Raw genomic sequence first — 6,357 nt, 5'->3', positions numbered from 1 at the left:
GGAGGAGAATCTTCAGCCTTATCACACCTGTATTAAATACAACCCATTCACTCTCTTCACCTCCCTGTGACCTGCTGGGAGAAGCTGCCCAGGCCACCCCCTTTGTATGGCAGGGGTCAGAGACTATGGGGGCTCATGAGGGATGCACTCATTCTCTCAAAGGATGTGTCTAATCACCAGGGAGATTCATGCCATTTCATGGCCAGCTGTGTGTATGGAGTTTACACAAGTCACTGATGGGTGTCTGCGAATATCCTTCCAGCAGAGTCACCCCCCTCCATCTCATAGCTCTAGAGTCATAGATTTTAAAGCCAGAAGGGACTATATTACATTCATCTTGTCTGGCCCTCCTGTAGAATTCTATCCAGTCACTCCTGCATCAGGGCTGCAACTTCTGGTTGAATTACAGCTGATCTTTTAGAAACACCACCCTCTTTAGTCCCCACTGCTGTCTCCTTTATTCAGATTCCCTCTCTCCTCATTTCCTTCTGGGCCAGGATTGTGTGCAACACAAAGGACACAAGAAAACATCCTTGACAAGACTGAATGAAGGAGATACATATGCCGCACAATGCCACGCTAGAACCTGACAGAGAAACTACAGGTACTTCATGGGAGCTGAGAGCCAAAGGACAAGTGGGAACATGTCGAGACCAGCTTGTTTTATTTAGTCATTAGCCCTTTAAACGTAGTCCAGGGTGGAACCAGGAAGTGAAAAGTCAGTAGTTTCTTAACTTGTTGAGGCCTAAAAGCGGGAAAAACAGAGACTTGGGACTGAAGAAACTCAGAGCTCTCGCAGAAGGATCAACTCTAAGACATAAGGAGCAGGGGTTCCCCTGAAGTAAAACCCGTGGAAGCCCTCTGATATCCAGGTATTATACTGCAAAGGCCGAGAGAGTGTGGGATACGTTTGCGTTGTCATTCAGATTGTTTACTTTTGCTTCTCTGAAAGGTGGGCTGGATCACCTAAGGAACCTGGGGAGAAAAGGGAGTGTGTCTGATCCATTTTGTGTGCACTGCGCAAGCCCTTGAAAATTGTGATCTGATCAGCTGTACACAGGCTCAGCTGATACTCAGACTTAGGGTGACCAGACGTCCCGTTTTTAAAGGGACAGTCCCATATTTAAGCCTTACTGCAGGTGTCCCGCCTTTTTCTTAAATATGGGCAAACTGTCCCATATTTTCTGTCTCCCCCACATCAATACTTGCGGGTCCTGCTGCTGGCCGGATCCCTGCTCGCCAGCTGCCTGCCTACCAGCATTGAGTGGGAGGGTCCCGTGGCCGACGATGGGGGTGGGTGTGCAAGGCTGGTGGAGGGACAAAGCTGCAGCACATGGGGCTGGCCACTCCCTATGCTGGTCCCTCAGCGCAGCCCCTGCTGCATGCCGGCTCTCAGCCAGCAGGGCCCCGTCCCAGTTTCCAGCTGGCTTGGGCTGCACGCTGCAGTGGTGGGTGAGTGTGAGCAGGCAACAGGCGGAGTCCGCTTACTTGTCACCTCTGCTGCCCACCTATTGGCCCTTTATGTGATCCCCCTCTCGCTGTCCTCTCCCTGCTTTGCCCCTTCCCCAGCCCCACTGCTCCTTTACATCCCCCTGGGTGGGGCATGTCCTGCTCCCAGTGCTGTGCGGAGAATCCGCCCCCAGTTGGAGTACTCAGTTTACCAACAGCCTGGCCAGCAGGCTCCTTTCTTCCCCCACTGCCTCTGGCTGGGCCGGTGCCCTGGGAAAGCCCAAGATCCTCTGGCCCTGGGCGCTGGCCAGGAGGAGCCGAGCCCTGCGTGTACCAAAGCTCCGCACACTGGGGAAGCCTCTCTGCCCCTCAGCTAAACTCTGGCGTGGCGGGGGAAACGATATCCAGCCTGTTCACACCCTGAACCTGCAGGCTCCACAGCAGCCCCCCACCCCCGAGCAGGGACTTAGCTTAGCACCCCTTTAACCCCCTCCCCCCCCCCCCGACGGCTTGGGTCCTGCCTCCAGGGAGTGCGGGGCTGCTGCATCCCCTAGGCACCCTCCCCTGCTGAGCCATCTCTCTAGTCGGGTTCCATGAAGCCCCTACAGTCAGGTTTCCTGGGCCCTGGTGCACAATGCATCCTTAGGGCTTAACCCCTTCCTACCTGCGCTGTAGCCAGGGGACAGGAGGTGGTTGGGTTATGTCGGTGACCAGCAGCAGCTTGTGGGTGTTAGCTGCCTTTCAACACTGTGGGGGAGGAAGGGACCAGCTGCTTCCAGCCCCAGGGGAGCAGAGGGTGAGGGAAGAGATGACCTCTGCAAAGACATGGGCAGGTCATCCCTCCCCTGCCCCACTCCTCCCCCCCCCGTGGCTGGAAGCAGCTCCCATACCTTCCCTCCCACACAGTGTTGAAAGGCTGCTGCTGGCCACATTCTGGTATGAGCTCTGGCAGAAATCTGGGAGGGAAGAGGGGGCATGTGACTTTGCATGCCCCCCCCCCCCCCCCCCGCCGTCCTGCCACCTGTTGTCTTGGGAAGATGTGGCACCAGATACTAGGAGAGGCGGGTCCATCCTGGGGGCCCAGCCAGGCATGGAGGACAGAGAGCACCAGGCAGGGAGGGTCAGGTCAGTCAGTCACCCTCCCTGTGAGAGAGAGGTGTACGGGAGTGTGTGTGTATCACTTCTCCCCATGTGGGGTAGCTTCCAGTCCAAGAATCACTCAGCCTGCTTGAACTGGAAATGCTCGTAGCTTTCCTGAGACCCCTCTCTTGGCGGTACCTGCAGCTGTTACTGAATACCACACTAGTTTTGATATTACAATACACAGTGTTGCATTGGGGAAACGCCCTTTTACATCTGTTTGGGATGTACAGTGTTGTCAACTCTTGTAGTTTTATCATGAGTTGTGCAATATGTGACATTTCCAGGAGTTATGTACTCTCAGTTTTCATTTTTTAAAAAAAGTTTCTAGCTCTCATGATTGTAGGGAATAGCTTGAAAGCATTTTCTGAGTGGACCCAAAATGTTAAAAAAACCCAGAAGGCAAATAGACAGATTCCAATTTTCTTAAAATATGATTTTAAAGCCAGGCTGATTATTCTGGGGGCCTGAGTCATGATTTTTGAATGCCTGGGGTTGATAACACTGTGCAAAGGTCAAAAATGAACAACACAAGACAAGCAGGAAGTCTAAGATTACTCTGGGTTAATTCCTTCAACATTAGAGAGGTTTTCTGCTCTTCTAACCCAGGCTGCACAATTCAGCATATTTTAAGTTGCTAATTAGCAATAATAAAACTGAAATTACTTGGGTTTATGTGGGAGAGAGGTGAAGCTAGGCTGAAAGCAAGAGATATCCTCTACAAAGAGAGCAAGGTAAGATCTACTTCTAACATATTATATACATCTGCTTTTCAGGGATTTAAAACTCTGCAATTTGCTCTCTCTGGGGTCTGCAACACTTCCTTCATATGTGCATTACCACCATAAAAATGGAGTGAAAGATGGACAGAGACAAAAAGAAGCTAGCTCATTTGTAACGTTGTTAGACAGGTTTTACGTATTCAGGCCTGACAATTCACCTCCCTGGGAAATGGAAGAATTGTTTTTCCCAACTGAAACATAACACTATGATAGCAACACAGGGACCCCTTAAATTTGCTACAACTTCAAGGGGCAATCTGGTTCATCATGCCATTATGGCCTGATCCAAAGCCCAGTGAAATCAATGGAAAGAATCCCATCAAGTTAGTGGATTTTGGATTGGGCCCTTAAAGTCTTCCAGTCTAAAATTCTGTCTCATATTTCAGATGGAGCAGAGATATGGTGCCTAAAAGGTAGAAATGTCATATGATCTGTTATTCTGAGAAAGATACTGGGTCTTACCACACATCCTTTCAGGAGCAATGTGGAGGGGAGAGCCTGGGGAATTATCCCTACAGAAGGCATTTTTTGTTGTTTTCTGGTGAAAGCTTTGGGATTTAGAGGAAGGTCCTCTGATTAGATTACGCCTGCAAGAATGATGTGAAAAATACAGCATTCCAGCCTCTCCTTGCTCGTCTGGAATCTCAAAATACCCGAGGTGCCCAGGATTAAAAGAAGACTTTATTGGTGATATCAAAAGTTTAAATTTAATTTTTTAATCAAACAACATTCTACTGAGAAAGACGCTCAAGAGTATCTTACCGGAGTTTATACTGCCATAGCATCACTTTGCCTTTCCGTAATTAAAGCTCCTACAGGCTGAAAATATATTTGATGTGTTTAATCTTGTCCATTCCAGATAGCTTTTGCTTGACTGAGGTTCCATAAAATTGCTAATGTTGTGGTCCAGTTAAAACAAGGAAACTGGGTCCCTTGTGGGGATTTTGCATCAGTGGTTTTAACAAAAGAAGATTGGGCCAAATCCTTAACTGGTGTTGATCAGCATAGCTCCATTGAGAATCTAACCCACTGACTTCAATGGAGTTACCCTGATTTACACCAGCCCAGGATCTGCCCCATAGATTTTACTGGCTAACAGTAAGGAGGAAGTAATTAGGATGGTTACAACATTTGCCCTATTGATTTACACCAGGGTCAACAGAAAGAGAATCAATTAATTTAGGTATACACTGGTTTCAGAGTAGCAGCCGTGTTAGTCTGTATTCGCAAAAAGAAAAGGAGTACTTGTGGCACCTTAGAGACTAACCAATTTATTTGAGCATAAGCTTTCGTAAGCTACAGCTCACTTCTGTATACACTGTTTATCATTTGCATACATTGCAACTTTGGGTTCTGAAGTTCAGTCTTATTTCTGACAAGCCCATTTGTGTCTATTAACTCTTTTTCCTTGTGCTATGGCGAAAGCTGATTGACATGAATGCTTGATTTTGTAGTAATGAAGACTGGGTGGGAACACACAGTGCTAACATTCATTTCACAAGTGTAACATTTTTAAACTGGGTTTTAGCTGCATGATGCTCCTGAAAGTTTTACTCAGGACACAAAGACGATGCTGTGAGGATTCCATTTCTAACAGCCTATCTTCTATTCCAAGGATTCATTTCAACATATTATAACCCAAGCATTTTGCATTAACCACTTAAAATGCATGCTATTTGCATCATGAGAGAAATGTGCCTATGCCTACCTACCCCTACAATACTATATAATTAACATTTCATAACAATCAGATCACTCATTCAAATTCTATGCATTATAAATATTCTTCTGATCCACTCACACACCACACTGTCAGAATTCTATACATTTCCTCATAATCTAATGTACCCTAAAACCATAATCCTTACAAAACCATACTCACATTTTCTAGCTGAATACTTATATGGACCTCATTACCGTAGGATCTGAGCACCTTTCAATCTAACACCTTGTGAGGTAGGACAGCACTATTATCCTAATTTTACAGATAGGGAACTGAGGCACAACAGCGACTAAGTGAGTTGCTTGAGATCACACAGGAAGTGTGTGGCAGAGAATTAAACCCAGGTCTCCCAAGTCTCAGCCAGAACCCTAACTGCTGGACCATCTTGCCTGTTTAAGAAACACTATATAAAATCAGGAGTATATCAAATAGCAGAGTTCCATTATGCAGGAAACCCAGGAGACAGTTAATACTGGGTGGGAGTTGCAGGTTGGGGGGGTGATAATGAATGACGAAATATTATATGGTAGCAAGGAAACAAGCTGTTCCTTTCTAGCAATGTGAACGTGCCTGTTGTTTTAAAGAGTCTGGATTTTTGCAAAGCACAAGTAATATTGCTCTGGGGCATTAGCTGGTGTAGCCAATGATTTTAGTTGATTGTTCATTAATTGTGTGATATTATAATTAACTAACATGTTATGTTATATATAATCATTGTATGCTAAATAGAGTTATATTGTAGGATTATAGAAGTTTAAGATTGATCAGTATGTAGAGGGAATTCTCATGTATTAGGTATCTAAGTAAGCGGGGTTGAAATGCAAGGCCTCTGGGCTAAGGCCTGCAAGATTTTAGCTTAGCTACACGTAAGCCATAGAGTTAAGGAATGCTGATATAAGTAAGTGACCAAAGAATAACCTGATGCCCTAAGATTACTGGAAAAGATATACCAATGGGTGATATTGCAAAAAATTAACAGTAAAAGTAATATTTTACTTACAAGATACCTGGTAATCACATTTTTCTAACACATGCCCTAACCACAGAGTGTGCTATGTGCAGAAATGCTAATGACGTATAGTCAGAATCACATTATAAAAAAGGGGGTGCCTGGACTAGGAAAATTGAGCTCCCTATGGGAAACTCCAGCAGGAACCATCCCTCTACTGATGATCAATCCATGAGAGACCCATCAGACCCTAACACTATTGTTAAGGATGTGAGTAGCGCTATATTTCTAACTAGTGCATAGGTCTGTATAGA

The sequence above is a fragment of the Eretmochelys imbricata genome, chromosome 4, assembly GCF_965152235.1.
Source record: "Eretmochelys imbricata isolate rEreImb1 chromosome 4, rEreImb1.hap1, whole genome shotgun sequence".
Classification (NCBI taxonomy): domain Eukaryota; kingdom Metazoa; phylum Chordata; order Testudines; family Cheloniidae; genus Eretmochelys; species Eretmochelys imbricata.
The sequence above is the reverse complement of the archived record's forward strand: the minus strand, read 5'-3'. Positions refer to the sequence as shown.